This window comes from Lutra lutra, chromosome 4 (assembly GCF_902655055.1).
Source record: "Lutra lutra chromosome 4, mLutLut1.2, whole genome shotgun sequence".
NCBI lineage: Eukaryota > Metazoa > Chordata > Mammalia > Carnivora > Mustelidae > Lutra > Lutra lutra.
In genome coordinates, this window is record NC_062281.1 from 192,303,149 (window position 1) to 192,326,739 (window position 23,591).

At 40.9% G+C, this 23,591-nt stretch overlaps 1 long non-coding RNA gene across 1 annotated transcript in view; it reads right to left on the reverse strand.

Annotated features, from left to right (window-relative positions):
- Positions 1-23,591, reverse strand: part of LOC125097831 (uncharacterized) — a 47,587-nt gene that overhangs the window by 23,382 nt on the left and 614 nt on the right. Inside the window, exon 2 of the long non-coding RNA XR_007126628.1 lies at positions 21,453-21,581. This is a non-coding gene — a long non-coding RNA (uncharacterized LOC125097831). The remainder of the gene's footprint in view (positions 1-21,452; positions 21,582-23,591) is intronic.

The window sequence follows — 23,591 nt, forward strand, 5'->3', positions numbered from 1 at the left end:
AGCCCAGGAATAAGACACTCTTTTATTTCAAAAGATTTTCCTTTTTCTAAGAACTCTAACAACAAAAAGCGATACGTTGCAATGGATTTTTAACATGATCTGCTTAGTTATCTTACAAATAAACACAACAACAAGAATAAAATGTTTTTAAAGTATTTTCTGAAATAAAGTCTATGCAATTCACAGAAGAGCTTCTTCATGGGATGAGTGAAACACTCTGCTTGTCCCAGCCTGTGCTCCAAGCACTTGACATGCATTAATTCACTGAATCTCCACTATAGTCCCAAGAAGTAGGGGCTGTCACTATCCCCGTTTCACAGATGAGTAAACCGAAGTAGAGAGAGCTTAAATAATTCGCCCACATAACCCAATGAGGGTTAGAATTAGAATCCAGATGTAGGTGGTCAGGATTCAGAGCCCAAGGTCTCAACCACCATGTACCCTGGTATTAAAATACAATAATTAGATTAAAATGTATGGAACCCACATCAATATTGGAAATGCATTGGGATTTTTATTAAATAGGAGGAGAGGAGAGCAGGAAGAGATTGTCAGAAGGCTTGTGGAGAAGATGATGATGCCAAAACCGTCACAGAACCTGAGGACGGGAGGCAGGCCATTGAAGAATTCTCTGGATCAAAGGACAGACCTAAGAGTCACTGGCTTGTCCCCGAGGCTAGAATACTAGGGGTGAGGAAGGCAAGGTGGGTAAGGATTATGAAGAAGGTTTCTGTGCTTCATCTTGTCTTTCTTTTTTTAAAATTATTTATTCAGTTATTTATACATCAACTTGACAAGTATTTGTTTTTGTTTTAAAGATTTTATTTATTTATTTGACAGAGATCACAAGCAGGAAGAGAGGCAGGCAGAGAGAGAGAAAGGGAAGCAGGCTCCCTGCCGAGCAGAGAGCCCAATGTGGGGCTCGATCCCAGGACCCTCGGATCATGACCTGAGCCGAAGGCAGAGGCTTTAACCCACTGAGCCACCCAGGCGCCCCAGGTCTATAGTTTAAAAATGATTATTATGTTTTAAAGAACAAGGGTACTAGGAAGTGTCTTCATTCAATGTGAGTTCATCTGTCCCTAAAGAATTCAAAGGGAATTTGATTATGGAAAGATGGCTGAGAAACTAGCCCTGTTTATATTTTGTTTATTTTGAGGTAATCTGCTCCTTAAAAGGGAAGACGGAATAATGGCGATTCAGGATGCTAATATAAAGATGGGAGATAGAAGGAAGAAAGTAAATTCCCCTTTCAGAACTCAAGTGGTCCGCTGAAAAGTCATCTACCCAGCATGGTTCCTCTAAAATGTAGGTGTATGGGTTTAAGTAATTTTTCCTTACCCAATTATCTCTGTCACATGGCTGTTCCTTTAATCCCTCCCATCTAATTGGTGATCAAAGCCTGAATTCTATCTGCTAAATGAAGCTCTTGACCTGCACCTTCCCCTCTAATCCAGCTGCCCTGTGGCTACTTTACCTCTTCTTCTCGACTTGGTCTTCCTTGACCCCAGGATCTTCCGTTCTCCGATCTGACTTTTGCCCTGCTGTCATGGTGGTGGCTCTTTCGAAAATATGTACCTGATCATATCACTCTACAATGGAGAATCCTTCATTTCTCACAGGAAGGCGGGGGAGGAGGAGAAAAAGAAGAGGAAGAAGGAGAAAAAGACAAGGCAGAACACAGAGACAAAGAAGACAAAGACAAGATGACATGATGCCTGGATGGCTCAGTCGTTAAGCCTCTGCCTTCAGCTCAGGTCATGATCCCACGGTCCTGGGATCAAGCCCCACGTCGGGTTCCCTGCTCAGCGGGAAGCCTGCTTCTCCCTCTCCCACTCCCCCTGCTTGTGTTCCCACTCTCACTGTCTCTCTCTGTCAAATAAATAAATAAATAAATAAATAAAATCTTAAAAAAAGAAGTTAGTAAAGTATAGACCCAGATTCTGCTTTAGAAATTCAAATACCATAAAAATAAATACAATAAAAATCTCTACTTCACCTCATTCAAACTTTACCCCAAAAATAGTCAGTTCTGTTTTCTAAAATACATCTAAAGGAATACAGTTATAAACCTAGGTCCTAGAGGATAATTAGATAACCAGGCTGAGTATCCCAGCCAACGGCAATCGTGCCCTTGTCTTGTCTACACCGCAGTTCAGTCTAACTCAGGAGAGCGAGTGGTTGAAACCATTTTCAGAGACCGATTAGATTATGAGCTGAGAATTATCCATTTAAATTAAATAATAAAAGACTTTTAAAACTACTAAAAACACACTAGAAAACAATTCTCCTGCAAAGAACCAGAAAGTGGCATCTGAAAAGCCCATATGGGACACAGTTCGATGACACACCACAGAGGCATGAAACCACTCTGCTGTCCCCAAAGACAGGACGCAGATCTCTGTGAAAGCTGCTTGCCCCGACCTCCGTGGCTAGGACACTAAATGATAGCTGAATCCAACCCCAGAAAGAAGGCTTTGTCTTTCTTCTCCCAGGAGGTGCAAAGATAAAGCTGGAATTGTCATTTGCTGGACAGCCTAGACTGAGCGTAGCCTCTGCACCACCCTCCCAAGTAAAAGCAAAGTATATAAAGGAAAAGCTTTAATGGAAATATGAGAACATTGCAACAATGACCAAACAAGCTCTTCTGGACAAATGATACTTAAAGTACATTTGAAGTGTTTTCTAAACCCAGTAACATTCCCTCTTAGCAATAAATGCTGTCACTAAGTAATAATGGGAGTAAGAAAAGTACGCAGGCTCTGAAGTCAGACAGACCACCACCGCTTCGTAGCTGTGCGACCTCAGGCAAGTTACTCAACCTCTCTGGTACCTCATTTCCTTCATCTGCAAAATGGTGGTAAGGATATCTACTTTCACAAGACGGCATAGAGATTAAATTAGATAATATGTGTAAATAAACACAGCCTCTAGCACAGCGCCTGGTATGTGAGAGGCTCCCATGAATGGTTATCACAATAGCATGCCTGAAGCTCCTTCCATGACTTTGTATTTCTAAAAAATAAGTTATGAGACATTGTTTTCCCCTTTTGCGCCAAGTGAGGCAAAGTCAGCCCTTCTTCTCCTGCCCGCCCAGCCCGCCTCATCTCCTGATTTGAATCGTGGCAAAAAACAAAACAAAACACTTGCATTCTTTTACTGTGTGCGGCCAGCATCTTGCTAAGTGCCGTGGCAGATTCGACAGAAAGGAAGGGACAAGCTGTGCCATCCTAGGTCTGGCAACACGAGCAAGGAGGTGAGACCTCCACAGATGAAACAACCAGAATCAAGTTTTTAAAAAAGCTCCAGTGCCAGATTACATGACACACGCCGCTGACTTGCCACAGTGAGTCACACCAGTGGGATTCTCGAACTCTCTGTGGTGAAGAACCATTCTTGTTTTCGTTTCCAATCCATCATGAACCAATAAGGGGTCCTACTGCCCATGCCTGCAACACAGCTCATGCTGCCTCCAGCTCACCCTCTGAGTCTGACAGCACCCGGAGGGGACTATGCCTTGTCACCAAGACTAACTCACGGACCACATCCTTAGACATTGTGGTGATGCCAAATTGCCCGAAGTCTCTCCATTTCCCACTCGACTTCCTGCAGACCCGTAACAGTTTTTGAAGCAGCTTTAAACCAGTAAATCTGTGGACCACTTTCTGAGTCATCCTGAGCCGGACCTAATGGGGTAGGGTTTCCATTTTTCCAGGGGCATCCCAGAAGGAGCAGTGGAAGACAGACAAAGGGAGCACCCAGAAGCTAGAATAAGCCCTCAGGTGCTTGGAATGAGTATTTTTATCACAACTCGGAACAAATCAGTAGACTTGGGGTCTAAAAAAAGAGTATCAAGAACTTCTATATCTCATGATGCGAGGGAAGAGTTCATTCAGGAGGGGTCCCAAAAGCAATATAAAGGAGAGAACCTTCATGAAGGTATTCTAAAACCATCGCCTAATTGGCTTGTCAGCTATTGAGGAACAGAATTCAGAAGTGCACTTTTTGGTAAGAACAGTCAACATCTCCTGCTTGTGCACACTTCTCAGGAATCCTCTTAGGCATCAAAGGGAAGGAGACGGGAGTGAGTCCAAAGCTTGGGTCAAGCCCTGCCTGGCATGAGCTAATGAGCTCAGGCTCCCAAGCCACGCTACCAGCCTTCAAATCCTGGCTCCTCCATTTACTAGCTGTGGATTCTTGGGCCACTGGCTTGATCTGTCTTCGTTTTGGCTCTCTCATCTAAGTGGGGACAGCAATCACACCTCCCTCAAAGGGTTGTCCAGAGAACCGAATGAGGTCACAGGTGTAAACCCCTTAGAACAGTGCCTCTATGGGCCACCTGGGGCAGCTTGGTGGGTTCAGCATCTGACTCTTGATTTCGGCTCAGGTTGGGATCTCAGGGTCATGGGTGGAGCCCCGCATCAGGCTCTGCACTCAGCGTGGAGTCTGCTTGAGGTTCTCTCTCCCTCTCCTTCTCTCCCTCCTGCTAATGCTCTCTCTCTCTCAAATAAATAAATCAATCTTCAAGAAAATAAAAAAAATTTAAAGAACAGTGCCTCTCACACTGCTGGGACCAGCTGCTGTTATTTCTCCTCCAGTAGGTTCATGTTCATCCTCAAGGCCAATGTAGAGGTATTTAGGATATGGGATGTTGTGGTCTGAGATCCTTTAACACAGGTGATGAGGCCCTGAGAGGCAAAAGCCCGGGGTCTAAGCAGAACCCATGGGAAGTGCTCCTTTCTGGGCCCCCTTTCTCAGTTAGTTGTCCTCGTACCCTTCAAAGCCCAGTTCAAATGCCACATCACAAGTAAGCTGTATGAATTAGGAGCTGCTTGTAGCAGAAACCCATCTCCTGTGGCTTTAATCAAATAAGGACTCATTGTTAGCACCTCATGAGGAGTCAGGATTGACACCCTGGGGCAGGTGCAGCAGGTCCCAGATATCATCAGTACCCCAGGCTCCTATCAAGGAGGAAGTACCCCCCTATCAAGGAGGAAGCGGAAGGAAACACTGAGTATGAAGGGGTGGGGGGTGTACCAGGAAAGCCATACTCAACAGGCACCATCCAGTCCACTCCCACCACGTGAATAATCAACGCCATGTCAGGCGGCCATCCCGAATTGCAAGAGAAGTACAGAAATGGATTCTTCACCAATCCAAACAAAATCAGGGTTCTGTTCATAACAAAAAGGAGAAGAATGTTGAATGGAGAGGCAACGAGCAAAGCTTTCCCTGACCCCTAAGACTAGCTCAGGCCCTACCGTAAGATGCTTTCATAGCGTCATATACTCCTTCTTTGTGTCACTTACATGTAAACCGTAATTCAATAATTTCTTATGAAAATAAGGTTTGGTATCTGCTTCATACCAGAACATAAGATTCAGAGGGCAAGACTCATGTCTCTCCTCCCCAGTTTATCTCAGGGACCACCCCCCCCACAGCCTAACACAATGTCTCCTAACCAGTAAGCTCACTATAAAAATATGTTGAATCGGTAAACAAACCACTTAATAAAAGCTCATTGATGGACTTACGAACTCTAGACAATTAGCTTCACTTTTTTCTTGTTTAAACTCAGACTAGAAATATTTTTATGCCTTATAAGGTTAACGTTATGAAGAATATGTGAAAAGAAAACCAAGAAACACTGGGAAAATATGTTGGGTAAAAACTTGATACGTGTGGCAAGAGAGAAAACAGAGCCCTTGAATTCATTAGGGATATGCTTTAAGGTCATGGGAATAGAAAAATGTCACACAGGAGAATGCCAAGAATATAACTGTATTATTTGGTGATAAATATGGGAGGTGGGGACATATTTAGATATGGCTACCTTTCTCCTTCTTCTCCTTTTCCTCTCCTCCCAGGAAAAGAGAAATGTGTTTCTTATAAACAGAATCAAACAACTCAGCAGAGCTCATTTACCAACAGAAGTTCTTCTCTATTCACTCACTCAACCAAACAAACCAATGCTTGCGGGAACATGCACCATCTTGGATCCCAGGAGAACAACAGTTACCAAATGGACATGGTCTTGACCTGCACAGCCCTTCTGTGCCAGTTGGGGCGGTGGGGCAAGACAATAAAGAAATAAATAGATTTACTGCTGGTGATGAACGCTATGAGATGCTGTGGCAATAGAATAATGAGAGGGAAGTGATATTTAAGCCACAACCCAAGAATGAGAAGACTACTATTAGAATAGCCAGGAAAAAACACGAGGTGACCAGAACATGGTGGGAAAGGGGAGAGCTGCTTGATATGGTTCCTTTCTCTGATCACCTCTCCTATTGCTCTCTTTCACTCACTGGCCAGTCCTGCTGTTACTTGAACGTGCCAAGCATGCTCTTGCTTCAGGCCCTTTGCACGTGCTATCTTCCTGCGCTCCACTTAAACATTCCCATGTATCTCCTTATTTACTCTGATTTAGATCTCCACCCAATAAAGGAATAAGGAAATGGATGAGACTAGAACTAGATTTATTCTCGCATTAATTCCACACACGTTGGTTGAACTGCTACCTGTGTGCCAGGTACTGTTCTAGGCCCTGGGGATATCTGGTTAGATGCAAGGTGAATCTCTTGCTCTTGTAGGTCCTCCATTGGACTTGGGGAAATGGACAAACAGAAAATGTCAGACAGTGACCCTTGTGGGAGTTTCTATTTGAGAGAGGGTGATCAGAAGAGGCCTCTTTGGGCGCCTGGGTGGCTCAGTTGGTTGAGCAACTGCCTTCGGCTCAGGTCATTGATCCTGGACTTCCAGGATTGAGTTCCGCATCAGGCTCCTAGCTCCTTGGGGAGTCCGCTTCTCCCTCTGACCTTCTCCTCTCTTATGCTCTCTCTCACTCATTCTCTCTCAAATAAATAAAATAAAATAAAGAAGAAGAGGCCTCTTTGAAGAAGTTTTGAGCAGAGAGCTGAATGATCTACGTAAGCCATGAGAAGACTGGGGCAAAGATACAACAAAGGCAAAGGTCTCAAGGCAGAAACTATCTCTAAAAACCACAAGAAGAGATCTCAACAATGCTGTCAAAAAATGATGTGAGGAGCGCCTGGGTGGCTCAGTGGGTTAAGCCCATGAGGTCATGATCTCAGGGTCCTGGGATTGAGCCCTAAATCGGGCTCTCTGCTCAGCAGGGAGCCTGCTTCCCCCTCTCTCTCTGCCTGCCTCTTTGCCTACTTGTGATCTTTCTCTCTGTCAAATAAATAAATAAAATCTTTTAAAAAAATGATGTGAAAGCTGTATTAAAATTTCGTGTCCTCCTCAAAAGATATGCTGAAGTCCCAACCCCCAGGACCTTACAATGTGATCTTACTTGCGGAAAGGGTCTTGCAGGGTCTTCCTGCATACATATACATACTGAATCCAATATGACCCATGTCCCTACAAGAAGGTCATTTGCAGATGAAGCAGAGATTGGAGAGATGGAACTTCGTGTCCAGGAATGCCAAGGGTGGGTGGGCACCACCACCAGCATGAGGAGTCAAGGAAGGATTCTCTTTAGGGTCTTAGAAGGGGTGTGGCCCTGCTGACACCTTGATTTTGGACTTCTGGCCTCCAAAGCTGGGTGACAATAGATTTCCATTGTTCCAAGCCTCATGGTTTGTCGTACCTTTGATGGCAGACCTGGGAAACAAATACAGATGCCTTTTAGACATCCAGGTTCTGGAGTTGAGGGGAGAATTTGAGGCCAAAAACATAAATTGGGAGATATAATTAGAACATGACGAGCAGAGGCTAGACTTTACTCTACAGCCAAATCCAACAATGTGCTGTCCACAGGGATGAGTGGACACCGGCCTTCGGAAGAGCAAGGTGGCCTACATTCTGAGACGCCTATAGAAATTTAAGAAAGCCAAGCAGATCGCCATCTTGGTGGATTAAATCAACGCCACAGCCATAGCAGATAAAATCCCCTGTAATGGTAGACCATTAAACAATAAAACCATAACACAGAATTCATGATCCAATAAATATAATAAAAATTTCTTAAATGGTGAAATGCAGCCAATAACCATTGGTAGTGGTAATCAATGACCTCAACAATTACCAAAGTGACAGAATTAAGTATCGAAGAACAGACAAGGAAGTAGCCCAGAACGATATAGTCAGTAGGACAGAATTAACTGATAGAAATGGGGAACAGGAAGGAGGAGAACGATAAACTTCCTTTGTGAGTAGACAGGTCTCTCCAATAAAATGTCATCAAATTTTAGAGCAGATGTTGGTCACATTCGTGACCAACAATAAGAAGAAACCACAATAAGAAGAAAAAAATGAACAGAAGGAAAAGGTACCTCGAAGTCACCCGAACTTCACAGAGCTTGAAACATCATGGGGGATGGGATAAAATTCAGAACATGGCAGACCATTCTTCTCGCAGTGATCGAGATAAATACGATACCTCATGTGGTAAAATAACATCTTAAATTAAAAATCATGTCCTTCGGGTTCTAGGGTGTGAGAAAAGACTGCATGGGAAGGACGTCACCTGTCTGAGTCTGATCGGCGGGGTCGTCTTGGCAGAATCCCTTACCCACCCCTCACCCCGGGAGCTCACGCCCCACCCGGAGGGAGCAGGCTGGGCTTTTTGTGGAGAAGCTGTTGCCTCTGCTTACAAAATATCTACTATGTTTTCTTTTGTCTTTCTCACAAGTCCCTCCAAGATGCCCATTTTTAAAGAAATCTCATTGCCTCTAAACTCCAAACTCCAGGTCCAAATTTTTCTTCCAGCAGCCTGATAATCAAATTAAAAACTGTGTAGAAGCCATTTTTAACAAATGAGGATCCTCAGACTCAAGAAGTGGGTGTCTGGCAGCTGCAGGGATTTCCTGCCTCTTGTGTTGGATGAAATCTCTAGTTATGACACTGTTATGTCACCAAGACACAGAGCTTGCCAAACCTCATCTTAGACATTTATGTGGGTTTTCCCGAATTCCCTTCAGCAATTTAAATCCTAGATGTTATTGCCAGCTACCAGGAAAATTAAATAGGGAATATTCAGGAAATATAAAGTGACTAACAGTTAGCGTTGCACAATTCTTTCTCATGGGCATTTTCCACGGCTGGGAAACAAACTTGAGGGGAGAGTGGAACACAGTAAAAGTTCACAGACATCCTGAGGTCCAGAGTCTACAGACATATGGAGAAATTTCTGGTCCTGTTCCTGGAAGGACTGAATGTTTTCACAGTAAACCTCCCTGCCTGGGGCTTGTTCGATCATATTTTAGTAGTCATGATTAAATACAGTCAGAATTGGGCATTAGCAAAACTCAAGATTTAAGTCTTAGGGACCTACAGTCGGCCCTCTCTCCAAAGGGTAAGGAATCTCTAATCACCTAAAGTTCCGAACTATTATTCGAAACACATTTAGACCTTCCCATTCAAACTAACATCCCACAATAGTTTGAGATTGTATTATTACACCTTCGTGAAGTAGTGCTAACTTGCTACCGAAACGAAGAATGGAGACCATGTTGAGAGATAAGTGAGTGTGGACCTTGCTCCCCAGTGTGACCACACTATAGAGACCAGCCCCAGGACGTGGGCACAATTCTTACAGCAGCAAAGAACGTGACCACTGTCAGCTAAGAGCATTCTCACGTGTATAAGATGGAACAACAAAGGACAGAAAACAAATGTGTGCCTGCTTGACATGGGCAAAAATGATACACTCCAAAAAATAGAAAATAGAGCATTTTGGCTAGGATCCCTTAGATCTGGAATTTCCTCTGTTTTCCAGTATAATAGGAATCAAAGCCTTCAGAGAAAACTTTACTTTTAAAACAGGCTTGTTTTATCTTGGACTTCTCTGAGGTGGTTGAGTTTAGTTGTGAAGGTCAGTGTTCATGTCTGAATGTACCCAACATGGGGAAGTCGTGAAAGGTGAGTAAGTTTTTCCTCTCGCTTGCTCTCCTCCTGCCCGTACATAAATGGAACAGTAAAACTATAAAAGCATCCTTGTTGTTTTCGCAAAACATGTTTATCTAAAGTAAAGGTCCGTGCCTTATATCCTAGAACAAGGAAATGCTTACCTCTGTACTAGATATCATTGGATAGGTAAATTTCTGATTTCCTTAGAAGAGAAGACATTTATCTACAATCTATTTTTGTGTATTCAATCCAAAATAAGTAGCATGTGCTTTCTTTGTCCCCATTCATCCTGTAGCTACCAAAAGCCGGGGTGGGAGTGGCAGAGGATGGAGGGGGTACTCAGAATCTATAAAATCCTGCTTCTGTGAAATGTTCTTTGTACCTCCTGGCCCCATCTCACAAACTAATAAACTGTCTAACCCCATGCTTCTCTGCCCTCCAGAATACACATCAGCGCCAGATGGAAATTCCACTGACCAAATTAAAACACACTAATTGGGCATCAAATTTCTTCTGAAAATGTTCCTTCCCAGCATCATAAATGAGGTATCGTGTGGGTGTTGGATGTACGACTAAGAGGAAATTCATTCTTTCTGTACAAATAAATCATTCAAATTCACTTTACTAAACTTTCTTATTGGCTCCTGGAAATGATCAAATGTAGGATGTGGGGAATTTTACTGCTCAAGTATTCAAAAGGTTTATTCAGTGAATGGACCTAAGAAGAGTGGAAACAAGACAGCTAAATCGTTTTTTAGATAATACATGTTTCTTTGCTAAAACAGTTCTAGAAAATCAAAGGCTACATCTGGGATACAGACATACAGATGTTCTTAGCTTCATATGGACACATGTAAAAATCTTTGCTGTTTAAATATGCTAAACGTTAAAAAAATTAAACTTAAGACTTTCTGTTGTAACAGTGACTCCTAGTTCATAGTATCACCAAAACACACCATAAATATAAAATTAACCTTACAGTTAGGGAATTCCCATCAACGTAGTCAGTTCCATGAATTGCAATGAACTTTCTGTCTATTGTACAATTTTCACAATGATTCAAAAATAATTGATCATCCCAAATTTTTTTCAGAATCGTCGGCCTGACTTAAATGGCACTGATTATGTTCACAGAGGCCTTAAATAACTCTTGTATTTCTCAGGTCAGGGTCAACATCCAACAGTGACAAATCATGTTAATAGCACATACCCTTGATATGATGTGATAAAAACGGCACTTTACCTCTATATGGTCTTCCTCTTTTAAACCAATAACATTATGAGAAAAACACACCTGACCAGTCAGTCTTCCTCAAAACTGTCAAGGTCATCGATAACAAGAAAAGTCTGAAATTGCCACGGTTAAGAGGAGCCGAAAGGAGACATGACAGCTATTATCTGCTGCTGTGGCTGGTCTCCTGGAACAGAAAAAGGACATCAGGTAAAATACTAAGGAAATCCAAATAAACAATGGAGGTTAGCTGATAATGCATCAATATGTATCAAGATGATACATATTGTATTATGATAATGTATCAATATGTATCAAAATGTATCAATATGGTCTCATTAATCGTAAGTAATATCCACCTGGGAGAAACTGGATGCAGAGTACAGATGAACTATGGACTGCTTTCTCAATTTTTCTCTAAATCTAAAACTGTCCTAAAAAATAATGTCAGTTTTTAAAATCTTTATGGCTATTGTTTAAAATGCCAGCTTCGTGTCTGCAACTTACTTGTAGATGGCTCAAATAAAAATAATATAGAAAGAAACAGGAAGAAAAGAATAAGATAAATGTAAAAAATGTTCGCTTACAAGGACTCTTTATGAAAGTGTCTAAGAATTCTTCATACGCATCTTGAAACTTTTCTGTAAATCTGAAACTATGTCAAAGTAAAAAAAACATGGGGCGCCAGGGTGGCTCAGTGGGTTAAAGCCTCTGCCTTCAGCTCGGGTCATGATCCCGGGGTCCTGGGATCGGGCCTCACATCGGGCTCTCTGCTCAGCAGGGAGCCTGTTTCCCAGGCTCTCTCTCTGCCTGCCTCTTCGCCTACTTGTGATCTCTTGTCTGTCAAATAAATAAAATCTTAAAAAAAAAAAGTAAAAAAACATGAAGGCAAAGAATTGCCATAAACCACCACAACAAAAGAGACATATACTAAACAGGGAAAATATTTGTAACATCTGTGATAGACAGTGAATTAATTCCTCCATGTATAAGTCATAGGAATAAGGCAATACCACAGTAGAAAAGATAAAGGAATAAATCACAAAAGAAGTATAAGGGCCAATCAACACGTATGTATGTGCATGTATATGTGTGCATACAGACACACACGTATATTCTCAACTTCAGTATCAATAAGAGAAATGTACATTTTCCTAAGATAAAATTTTGCCTAATAAATTGACCCTCAAAAACAAATAAAGAAAAAACCCTAAAACTAATCAAAAAATCCAAAGTTGGACAGGGTATCATTAAATGAGCACTGTACTGCTGGTGGGTGTCCCAACTGGTCCTGTAGTCTGGTTGTAATTTAGGAATCATGAAAGTTTCTAAAGATGTTCAATCCCTTTGATTCATTATTTCCTTTACTTGGTAGCATTTATCCTGAGGGAATAAGCAGAGAGGTAGAAAAATTACATGCAAGGCAGTTGATTATAACATTATTTGTAATAATATTATGTAAAAAGCTTAACAATTGGAACTGGTCAGGGGTGAATCACTCTATATCCATATGATAGATTACTAAGTAGCCGTGAGACTATCATATCGTGAAAGAGTGCTTATTGACAGTGGGAAATGTTAACAATATATCCACTGTTAACAGTAGTTATCTTTGGGTGGTGTCATTACTGAGCTGGCAGTAACCTCAGACACCATGGAAAGAGATTCTGCATGGGTTGTAGGACATAAGCCCGGGGGTGATTCTATTTCTGAGGGGATGCAATGGTGTCAGTAAGCAACTGATAAGCTTAAGGACCCAACTCTGGAAAATGACATGGACTTTACAATAAAATATCAAGTTTTACCAACTTAAAAAATGTTATGTATTCATTCATTTTGCAAATATTTAAGTACCCACCGTATTCAAAATATTATGCTAGGTGCTCTACAAGGAAAGGAGAGAAGTCTACCAAGTTTGATAAAGGAATCTCTCTGTCCTCTGTGAGCTTACAGTCTAACACGGGTGCTCCAAACAAGTTTACAAATGACTGTGATACAAAGCAGAACAACGGAGGAGGGAAGGAGCACGTCTGGTTATGATGACAACAGAGAAGACAGTGTCTGAGATGAAACGGAGTCATCTTTTAACCAGTTTCTATTGCCACAGGGAACACCGGGAATGAGACATGTAAGGATAGTGCAGGGAACAGCATGACCAAGGAGGAGAGATGATAAACAGAAGGCTTATTTGGGAAAGCATTAGTTTTCTAATTTGGCTGAAAGCGTGAAGTAGGGTGAGCTAAGAACTGGGAAAGATAGGCTAAAGACAGAGATCAAAAAGCCTTAAATACCCATCTGAGAAATCTGGACTTAATATGTTAGGCAAGTGTGGTTCTTAAAGGTCTCTGAGCAGTCTAGTCTGACAATCTGAGAAAATTTGTACTGACAAGATGAATCTGACTTTCATTATGGGAACAAGGTAGACTAGCTATCCAGAGAAACTCTTCTCATGGCAAAGCAACTCAGCTGCAAGCAAAATATTTGAGAACATCTTTATAAATACATAACTGGGTTGGCAAAATGGTAGGTGAAATCCTCAGCTATCTGACATAGGAAAAAGCATGACTCCAAATGGGTAAGAAAAGGATGAATTGTCATCTGCCAGCTCCTGATTGCCAAGGGCAGGAGGTCAGTAAACTACAGCTCATGGGCCACATCTAGCTAGCCACCTGCTTTGGTAAATAAGGTTTTATTGGAACACAGTCACATCCATTCATTTTGTGTATTGTCAATGGCTGATTTCAGGCTATGATGGCAGACATGAGTAGTTGTAACGGAGACCAGATGGCCTGCAAAGCCTGGAATATTGATAAAGAGTTTGTTGACTCCTGGCCTTGAGTTTTGATGGGTTGAGCCTGTGGGATTTGGGAGACAAAGCCAGATGTCTGCATAGAGTGGGATGCCATAGAAAAGATGAAAAAAAATTGGGACCCTAAAAGGCGACGCTTCCAGTAGATGGATTAGGAAAATGTTTGCTCTGAAGAGAGAGATGGAGAGGATACTTACTTGCCTGCCTTGGCTATGGTAGAAAGGAAGGGAAATTTTTCTTTACCATTAGCCCATCCTTGTACATGTCAGAACCCACAATATCTGCATGGGGGTCCAAAAAACTCTTAGCCAAAAATTTGGTTTATCCCAGTAATCCTGGCTCGGGAGTGCCTCTTGGTGTCTAAACAAACACCAATCTTTGAATTCTCACAGATGAAGTTCCAAAAAATATAAGCTTCAAATCAAAAAGCACAAGATACATGAGTAAACGCATTAGTAAAAGTAAAACAAAGCAGAAAAAAACAAACATCAGGATGAGACCCACAAAATAGATATTAGAATTATTAGATGCCAATATAAAATATTATGTTTCCTATACTGTACTATTTACTACAAGAAATAAGATATCACCAAAGAAAAGAGATTATCAAAAATGACCAACTATATTTAAGAACAACCAAATAGAACATTGAAAATGATAAATATAATAATTGATATTATAAAATCAATTAATGTTAAAGTAACATATACAGATAGAAACTAATAACAAACTGGAAGATAGATCTGAAAAAATTACACAAAATCCAACACATAGAGACAAAAATAGAAAGTTAAAAAGAGCGAAGAGACACAAAGGACAAAGGAAAAAAGGTCTATTATTCATCTAATCAAAGGTATAGAAAGTGAAAAAAGAACAGGGAATGTAAAATAGAGGTAACAGAAATAATACCCAACAATTTTCTAGAACTAATGAAATACAGCAGTCCTCAGATATAAATGAAAGACCTTCCACAGACCAATTATAAGTAAACTGCAATGCACCAACAAAAAGAAAGGCTTTAAGGGCGCCTGGGTGGCTCAGTCAGTTAAATATCTGTCTTTGGTTCAGGTCATGATCTCAGGGTCCTGGGATTGAGCCCTGCTCTGTGGGGAGTCTGCTTCTCCCCCTTCCTTTCCTTCTACCCCACCCCTGCCCATTTGTCCTCTCTCTTTCTCTCTCTCAAATAAATAAATAAAATATTTAAAAATAAAGAGAAAGTCTTCAAAGATAGAAAGAAAAGATAATACCTATAAGAATGGACAGTTAGACTGACAACTAGTTTTTCATCAGTCTTTCATAGAAGACAGGGGGATAATACTTTCAAAGTTCTGAGATAAAAATCAACAATTTAGAGTTGTACATACCCAAAATTATCTTCTAAGAAAGAGGATGGAAAAAAGACATTTTCAAGCAGATAAAAACTGACAGAATTTTCAAACAATGTGTCAATCCTAAAAGAACTTTCAAAACAAACATATTTTAGGAAGATAGAAGAGTAACCCTAAAAATAATATCTGAAAGACAAGAAGGAGTTATGATAAATGGTCAAGACTAAGTAAATACAGTTGACCCTTGAAAAACACAGGGGTTGTTCTGTGTATAACTTTTGACTCCCCAAAACTTAATTACTAATAGCCTGCTGTTGACTGGAAGACGTACTGGTAATGTAAATAGTCAATTAGCAAATGTTTTGTATGTTTTATATATATTATATGGCGTATTCTTACAATAAAGAAAGCTAGAGAAAAAAAAATGTTATTAAGAAAATCATAAGGAAGAGGGGGCCTGGGTGGCTCAGTTGGTTAAGCATCTGGCTCTTGGTTTTGGTTCAGGTCATGATCCTAGGGACGTGGGATTGAGCCCTACGTTGGGCTCTGCACTCAGCAAGGATTCTGCTTGTATCTCTCCCTCTGTTCCTCTTCCCACTCACACTCTCTCTCTCAAATCGATAAACAAAATCTTTTTTAAAAAGAAAGAAAAATCATGAGGAATATATATTTGCAGTACTGTATTTATCAAAAAAAGTCATGTATAAGTGGACTCGTGCACTTATATTTCCAAACTGTGTCGTTCAAGGGTCAATTGTATTGACATATAAGTAACATATAATAATAAATAATGTCCAATTAGTAGTGCTAAAGAAAGAGAGATTTGAATTCTAAGCAAGAAAATAAAAGTTGGAAGGCAGTGATATGAGTTAATGTGTTTTTTTTTTTAAGATTTTATTTATTTATCAGAGAGAGAGAGGAAGAGAGAGCGAGCACAGGCATACAGAGTGGCAGGCAGAGGCAGAGGGAGAAGCAGGCTCCCTGCCGAGCAAGGAGCCCGATGTGGGACTCGATCCCAGGACTCTGGGATCATGACCTGAGCCGAAGGCAGCTGCTTAACCAACTGAGCCACCCAGGCGTCCCGAGTTAATGTGTTTTAAATGTGTTCCTTGTATTTTTCAGAAGGATAAAGATATTACCTTTAGACTTTATTATGGTAAGTATGCATGTCATAGATAGATAACGACTAAAAAGGAGAACTAAAGAATATAATTTCTAAATTGGGGTATGGGATAAGAAAAAATGTAACAACTACCAAAAAAAAAAAAAGAAAGAAAGAAAGAAGAAAAAAGAAACTCCTTAGAGCAAGGCAAATAGAAGGTACAGAGTTGCATGATAAAAATAAAAGATAATTATCAGGAAATATGCTAGTAGTCACAATAGATATAAGTGAACTAAACTCTCTAGTTAGAAGACAATTCAAAACAAAACAAAAACCTAGCTCTGTGCTTTTTACAAGACACACCTAGAACTTAAGGAAACCCAAAGATTAAAAAGAAAATTTGGAAAAAAAAGTCACCAAAGTACAAACTAAAAGAAAGCCAGTGTGACTATAGCAATACTAAACAAAGCAAACTTCAAAGCAAAAGTTATTACTAGTAGAGGCTCAAGATATAGTAAGAGAATGTTCAATTTACCAGACAGGTTTAACAATTCTAAACTTGTATGCACCTGATAACATAGCCTCAAAATACCTAAGTAAAAATGTCAACAAAATTACTGGAATAGAGTGAAGGAGAATAGACAAACAGCCAGGGACAACAAAAGGAAGCCTCTATGGTGAGCTACCCAAATCCCCCTAGAGGGTTGAAAGTCTTACCTCTAGGATTAGAACCCATATTTGCTGCCAGAAAATAGCCCTTAGCTGTCAATCCTCTTCAGATAGGTGTCAACTGGAACAAAAAAACGAACAAAACAAAAAACTGCTTTGCTCCCAACATTACTCTTCCTCCCAAGGGCAACCCATATCCAATAACCGGCCAAGGGGGTGGAAGGAATAAAAAGACACAGCTCCCTTTCCCAAGCTGGAGGGCCAATCCAGCTCCGAATGTTTCCAGAGGCTCAGCTGAGGCCTATCATGGGCCTGCATCACAACTCTGCTTCTCCTTCTGCCCAAATCTGCTCCTTCCTCCTCCCTTCAGGAGATTCCAAAAGCACACTCTAATAAATCACCCTCCATCCCAAAGCCTGCTCCCCAAGGAAACCAATCTGCAACAAATACCCAAGGGGGAGGCACTTGTTAGAAACTGAAAGTGTGGAATTAAAAGTCAGGAAAGAAGGGGCGCCTGGGTGGCTCAGTGGGTTAAAGCCTCTGCCTTCAGCTCGGGTCATGATCCCAGGGCCCTGGGATCAAGCCCCACATCAGGCTCTCTGCTCAGCAGGGAGCCTGTTTCCCAGGCTCTCTCTCTGCCTGCCTCTCTGCCTACTTGTGATCTCTGTCAAATAAATAAATAAAATCTTAAAAAAGAAAAAAAAAGTCAGGAAAGAAGAGAGGGCTAAAAAGTAGTAGTAAATTGGATGCCCACAGTGAAGCATCCTAGAAAGACTAGAAGACTGAGGAGGACTGAAGGGGGACGCCAAAAGTGTGTGACACTATAGTGTCATCAAGGTCAAAGAAAAGAAAACTTCAAGGTACTTGTAAGTTACAGTGTTAAATGTTTATCCTATAGACAAGAAAATTGTTGCAGATACTCAATGTATACCAAAAACACCCATTTCCCTTTTCTCCTGGTCAATTGTCAATTTGATCAGAGGAGATCACCACCTCCTCTGCCTTTAGTGGACGTGCTTCAGGTGAGCTGATTCTACCCGTGGTTCTGACAGTGGCCTCATGCTCAGGCTTGGCCAAACAGAACACGCATTCCTTGCCCCTCGGTTTGAACTAATGAGAATCAGGCCCAGAGTTTTTGTTCAAGCCATTAAATAAGCTTCTCCTTCTTCTTCTTTTTTTTTCTTTTAATTAAACAACCCAGAGTTTGCTGGCAGCCATCTTGCCTCAGACCTGCTGGCAGCCATCATGTCACCAAAGAACCTCGAGAGAAAGTCACCACAAAATAGGACAAAGCCAAAAGTCAGAGAAAACCTTGATAGGGTTGACATTGAGCACCTGAAGAAAGCAGTTCCTGCAGACATGCCCCCTTAGACTTGTCCATGACTGAAGCACTGAATGCCCCCCCTTTTTAATGAATTTGAGTTGGATTTTTCTGTCACTAACACTGTAAAAAAAAGTCCCGAACCATGAGGATGAGTATTCCGTATATTCAACTTCATATTCCACTTTTTACACCAAGTGTGATTATGGAAGAATCTGTGGTGTTTGAAAGTAACCGCCTCAGTTTAAACCCACAGTGACCATCTTTGTAACCTTGGGCGTATTACTTCATCTTGGTCATAAACTGGGCGCAGTAACAGCAGGGACTTCACAGGGTTGTGTGAAGGCTTAATTAACGCATATAGGAAAAGCCCTAGGACAGAGCCCACTTCTTAGTAAATGCTATAAAAGCATTAGTTGTCATTAGTTATTATTATTCTTAATTACAAAATCTGCATACGCATCATTTTAATAGCTGAATAGATATTCGATAGTTTACGTGCTGATAGACCTACGAACAGGCCAGTTTTCACTATTATGAACAACACTGCCTCAAACAACTTTGGGAGGAAAGCTTTATGATTTTATTATTTCCTGAGTGTAGAGCTAATGAAAATACTGAGTCTCCAAGTTTTTGAAGGAGGCAGAATCTTACAGTCTCGTTATGAACTCTTTTGCATTTTTATATCAGTTAAGCTTCCTGTGTGCGTGTCTATAATCCCCACCACCCAACGTTCTGGGAATGTTTTTCTGGCTCACTGCTCAGTACCTAGCATGGACTGGCACACAGTAGGAGTTCAATAAATATTAATTGGTGAATGAATGAATGAATGGATGAATGTAGGTAGAACTGGAGAAGTGTTGGCATTTGCTGACTTCTCACAATGCTACTGTGCCTAATCACTGGGTATATCCCCTTGTCCTTGCATTACAGAGAAAATGGTAAAGCCATTCATGTTTAAGCGTTTCTCCCGGAATTTTAAGTTTATGTACAAACTAAATATATTTTTCAAAAGGACACATGCTGGGGTGCCTGGGTGGCTCACTTGGTTAAGCATCTGTCTTCGGCTCAGGTCATGATCTCAGGGTCCTGGAATCAAGTCCCATGTCAGGCTCCCTACTCATCGGGGAGTCTGCTTTTCCTGCTCCTTCTGCCCTTCCCCCTGCTAGTGTGTGTGCTCTCTCTCTAATAAATAAAAATCCAAAAAGAAAAAAAAAAGAAAAGACACATGCCTATGGATGTTTATGAGTATGGGTTTATAAGAAGATGCTCATAGATTTTTAGCAACTTGTTACCTTCCCTTCAGAGATGCTGAGATCCTTCCTGCCCCCAGTGTATCTCCCCAAGGATTTCTGGTGCCTGAAATTTCACTACGGCAGACCCTCTTCCTTGGCATAAGCTTTTATAGCCCCTTAAGTGGAAATACTGCAGATCAAGTAAGACATTTTATCTTCTAAATCGTTTACGCTCCTGGAATTTAACAAAATAACCTCCCAGACAAATTAAATCATGTACACTAATAAGCAATAGAGAATTTTGGACTCTTGCAAAGATTCCAAAGATATACTCAGTGAGTACACGACCAGCAATCACAATGAGAATAGAGCAATAAGGACAAAGACAGATATCGTTACTGAACGCTGATGTTCTAGGCTATGTTCTAAACACCTTCCCACATACAGTCTCATTTCTCTGGCCCAGGACCCTGTAGAGTAGGAACCACTGTTATCACCCTCCTACAAAAGTGAAGTAAGTGGTTGACTTTCTCACTCAGCTGGTGAGAAAGTTAGGATGTAAGCCCAGAGCCTGGGTTTTTCATGCCCCAGATTACTTATTCCCATTCTACCCGGAATAAAAGAAAATATCTGTCACTGAGGGATCTATCTGGTAAGATAATAGCAAATTATTTCAGAACTAAATCCAAAGAAGTAACTTCTCAAATTTTTCTTTTCCTGTGCAACAGCTTTGCTTCTCCATGTATGCTGTGCGTGCTGCGCGATTTGCTTGTGTCTATATCAACATGTCTCTTCTGTGTTGGTGGCAGTGAAGGAATGAAACGGATTTCTGAAATCTCTTAATGAAGGGTTTACATTAATATTTTTAATTAATTTATTAATTTATTTATCTGGCAAGGGACTAGAGCGCACCCTACTGGCCAGCTAATAGGAAATGCACCATTTGCTTGGAGGGAAACATAATGCTAAACTTTGAAGTTAAATCAGATTCATGTTTAAAAGAAACCTGAAAAACACTGTCTCGCAAAAATCCACATATTCAGTTAATGCACCTATTGGACACTAAAAAGTTTTAATAGTTCTAAGTTCCAGAAGTGGGCTAGAACTGGAAATACAATAATCACTAAAATAGCATCAAAAGTTCCTTAAGGGAGAATGAGGTCAATGAAAAGTGATTCAATTTAAAAATAAGCAACTATACAAATAGCCTCTCTAAAATTCATACTATGAAAAAGGCTGAGTTTACTGTTTACATGTTTTTCTTTTCTCTCTCTCTCTCTCTCTCTCTCTCTCTTTTTTTTAGGGGAAAAATCTAGGAAGGAAGAGGAGTATCCCTACCCACAGAAGGGAAAAATGGAAGTTGTAAAGAGATCTTTTTCTGCTCAATTTTTCAACTGGCTGATACCGTTGGAAGCGCCATGGAGACTTCCCTGGGCTGTGGTGGCCTTCATGAAGGAATCCTGGCTCTTACCAGCCTGGAGGTTTTGCAGTAACACACAAAGGTTATTGGATATATAAATATGTATCAGTGCCCGGATGTCCCTAACTCATAAAGGGGCCTACTAACAAATGACTCTTAAGAAATTCAATTCTTCCACTGTCGTGTATTTTTACTGCACACTTAGCTATAAATTAGTAAAAAAAAGAGAACTGCATAGTTACATTTAGATCATGAATAGACAAAAGTAAACAGTCTAGCACTAAGAGGGCGATTCAGAACGTGTCTCACTTAAAAGTATTTCTTTATAAACAACAAAGAAACATAAAACCGTCTACAATCAAGAAGAATAAACGCCAAAAGGTGTATCCTCTTCCGCAGGATTCAATATTTGAACATAAATTTGGAAAGCTTGTAAGGTCCCTGTTCAGTATGCTCCTGCTTACGTACGACTTGTGGTCTTGCTAGACAGGAGGAAAACGAACAATGTCTTTAGAAAAGCAGTGTCTGTGATTCTATGGTTTCTGAGCCAGAACCTCTCCTTGCTCTTACTCCAAGGACAGCTTCTTCTTACCCTGAAAAACGGGCACGTGCAAAGAGACAATTTAGGTCAGTGTGATGTAAGTCTAACATTTTAGATGTTATGTTTGGGTTTTTTTAAAATTAAAAAACAATCAGCTAATAAAAATTCCTTGGGAAGTACATCAAGATTAAATGGACTCTGAGAGATATTAAAAAAATTGTCTGACTTCAACCTTCTTATTGGAGACAATTTAAAACAAGTTAGGTTCTATACAAAGAGAATATTTTTACCCTAAACCTCTAGTCCAGTGTTCTAATCTGTTAAAAGTCAATGAATGATCACTTGATGAACACAATATGCTAATATTATTTCATGCTGCTTAGAATTTTCCTTGTAAACTCTTCCCAAAATAGTCTACAATATCATTGACATGACCACGTTATTACAAAATATCACTAACAGACTATTAGATAAAAGATTTGCGGGGTGTTAAGTCTATGCATGCAATTCAGCCACAGGTGAGCAAGCTATATTACATGAACATAATTGTAAGCAAAATTCAGTAAGCAATCAACTCTGCTTTTGTCCCCCAAAATGAATAAACCAAGATGTTGATTCTGCACGTTTAAAATAGATCGGAAGGAAAAAAATGGATTAATCATATATTACTCGTGTTTTTAATGATTTCTGATAATTTACCAAAACAGCACACCAGACAGTTCACAACCATATAACGATTATCCTGTTGATCTTTTCACTAAAGAAGGGGTGTGTTTGGTGGTTGCTCTGGTAATTATCACTGGTAATGAATAGGGGAATGTAAAAGCATGCCAATAAGGCCAAAGCACAAATTACAACTGTATTGTAGTGGCTTGAAATAGCGTAACGAGGGTTCCTTTTGGATGAAACTTGAGCTCATCTAGGTCCCCATTCAGAAAATGCTGCACTGTGAGGTCTGAAAAGATGTTCTCTGGCAAATTCTCAGGCTGGTCCTTTTGGCACACTGATAACAGCATATGGGTAAGTCTTAAACATAAATGAAAGCAAAATGCAGGGAAACAATCCGGGCAGATTTTCTGTGAATCAAAAAACTGAATTTGGTTAAGAAAATCAACAAGGAGTTGTGACTAATTTCCATCATCCTAAAATAATAATAAACGGAGGGCACTGAGAAACATCATAGATGGAATAATTGAATTATTGATAAGTAGCAGAGGCATGAAGATGACCCATGAGCCCCTGTAGGCCAGAGGAGCCCATCAGAAAGACCAGAAAGAGTAGAGCTCTCTGCTAAACATCTGTTTATCTTGCAACTGAAAAGGGCAAAGGAATCCTTCAGGTGTGTGTGTGTGTGTGAGTGAGGGGGGGGGGGCGGAGAGAAGGCATCGAATTCAAAATTGGGCCTTTGAATTAAATTTAAAGGAATGTAAGTAAACAGTGGGGGAGAAAAGGCAATCATTTCACGGAGTGCGTAAGTTAATAGTTAACCTGAAAATGAGGTCACAATCTCATTCCATATGTTAAACTACCCCAATTAGGTAGTGCTGAATGTGTAACTCTCAGGCACAACTGCCGAAACCGAGAAGGGGCTCTGCAAGACGGACGAGGTCAGCCGGAGGTCCGTGGCCTCTACTTAATAGAGAGGACCATTCAGGGGACTGTTCTAGCTAAAACTGGAGGGTTTCTGTCTGTTTGCTTTTTTTCTTACTTTAGTTACTCTTGGTTTGTTATCATTTGTATTATTTATTTTACGGTTAAACTGTAAGCCTAAGTTGCATCACCGTCGCAGGGAGAAGCCTCCTCCCGCAGGCTTTCCGGTGTTTCGTCCTTGGGCATCACTGGCCGCCCGGATGCCCAGAGATGCTGAGAGCGGCATGGGTCTAGTAAGTCAACACCGGACTGGAGACTGAAGGAGAGGCCGGGTAGGGTTGGGGGTGCTTTTTATGGAAGCCCATAGGGTGCCCCAGGCAGGTCAACTGCCACCAGAGACTGGCCTCGGTTTTCCGGCATGTGGTCCGAGGAAAGGGGGCTGGGCAGACCCGCGATCAGCGGTCCCAGCAAA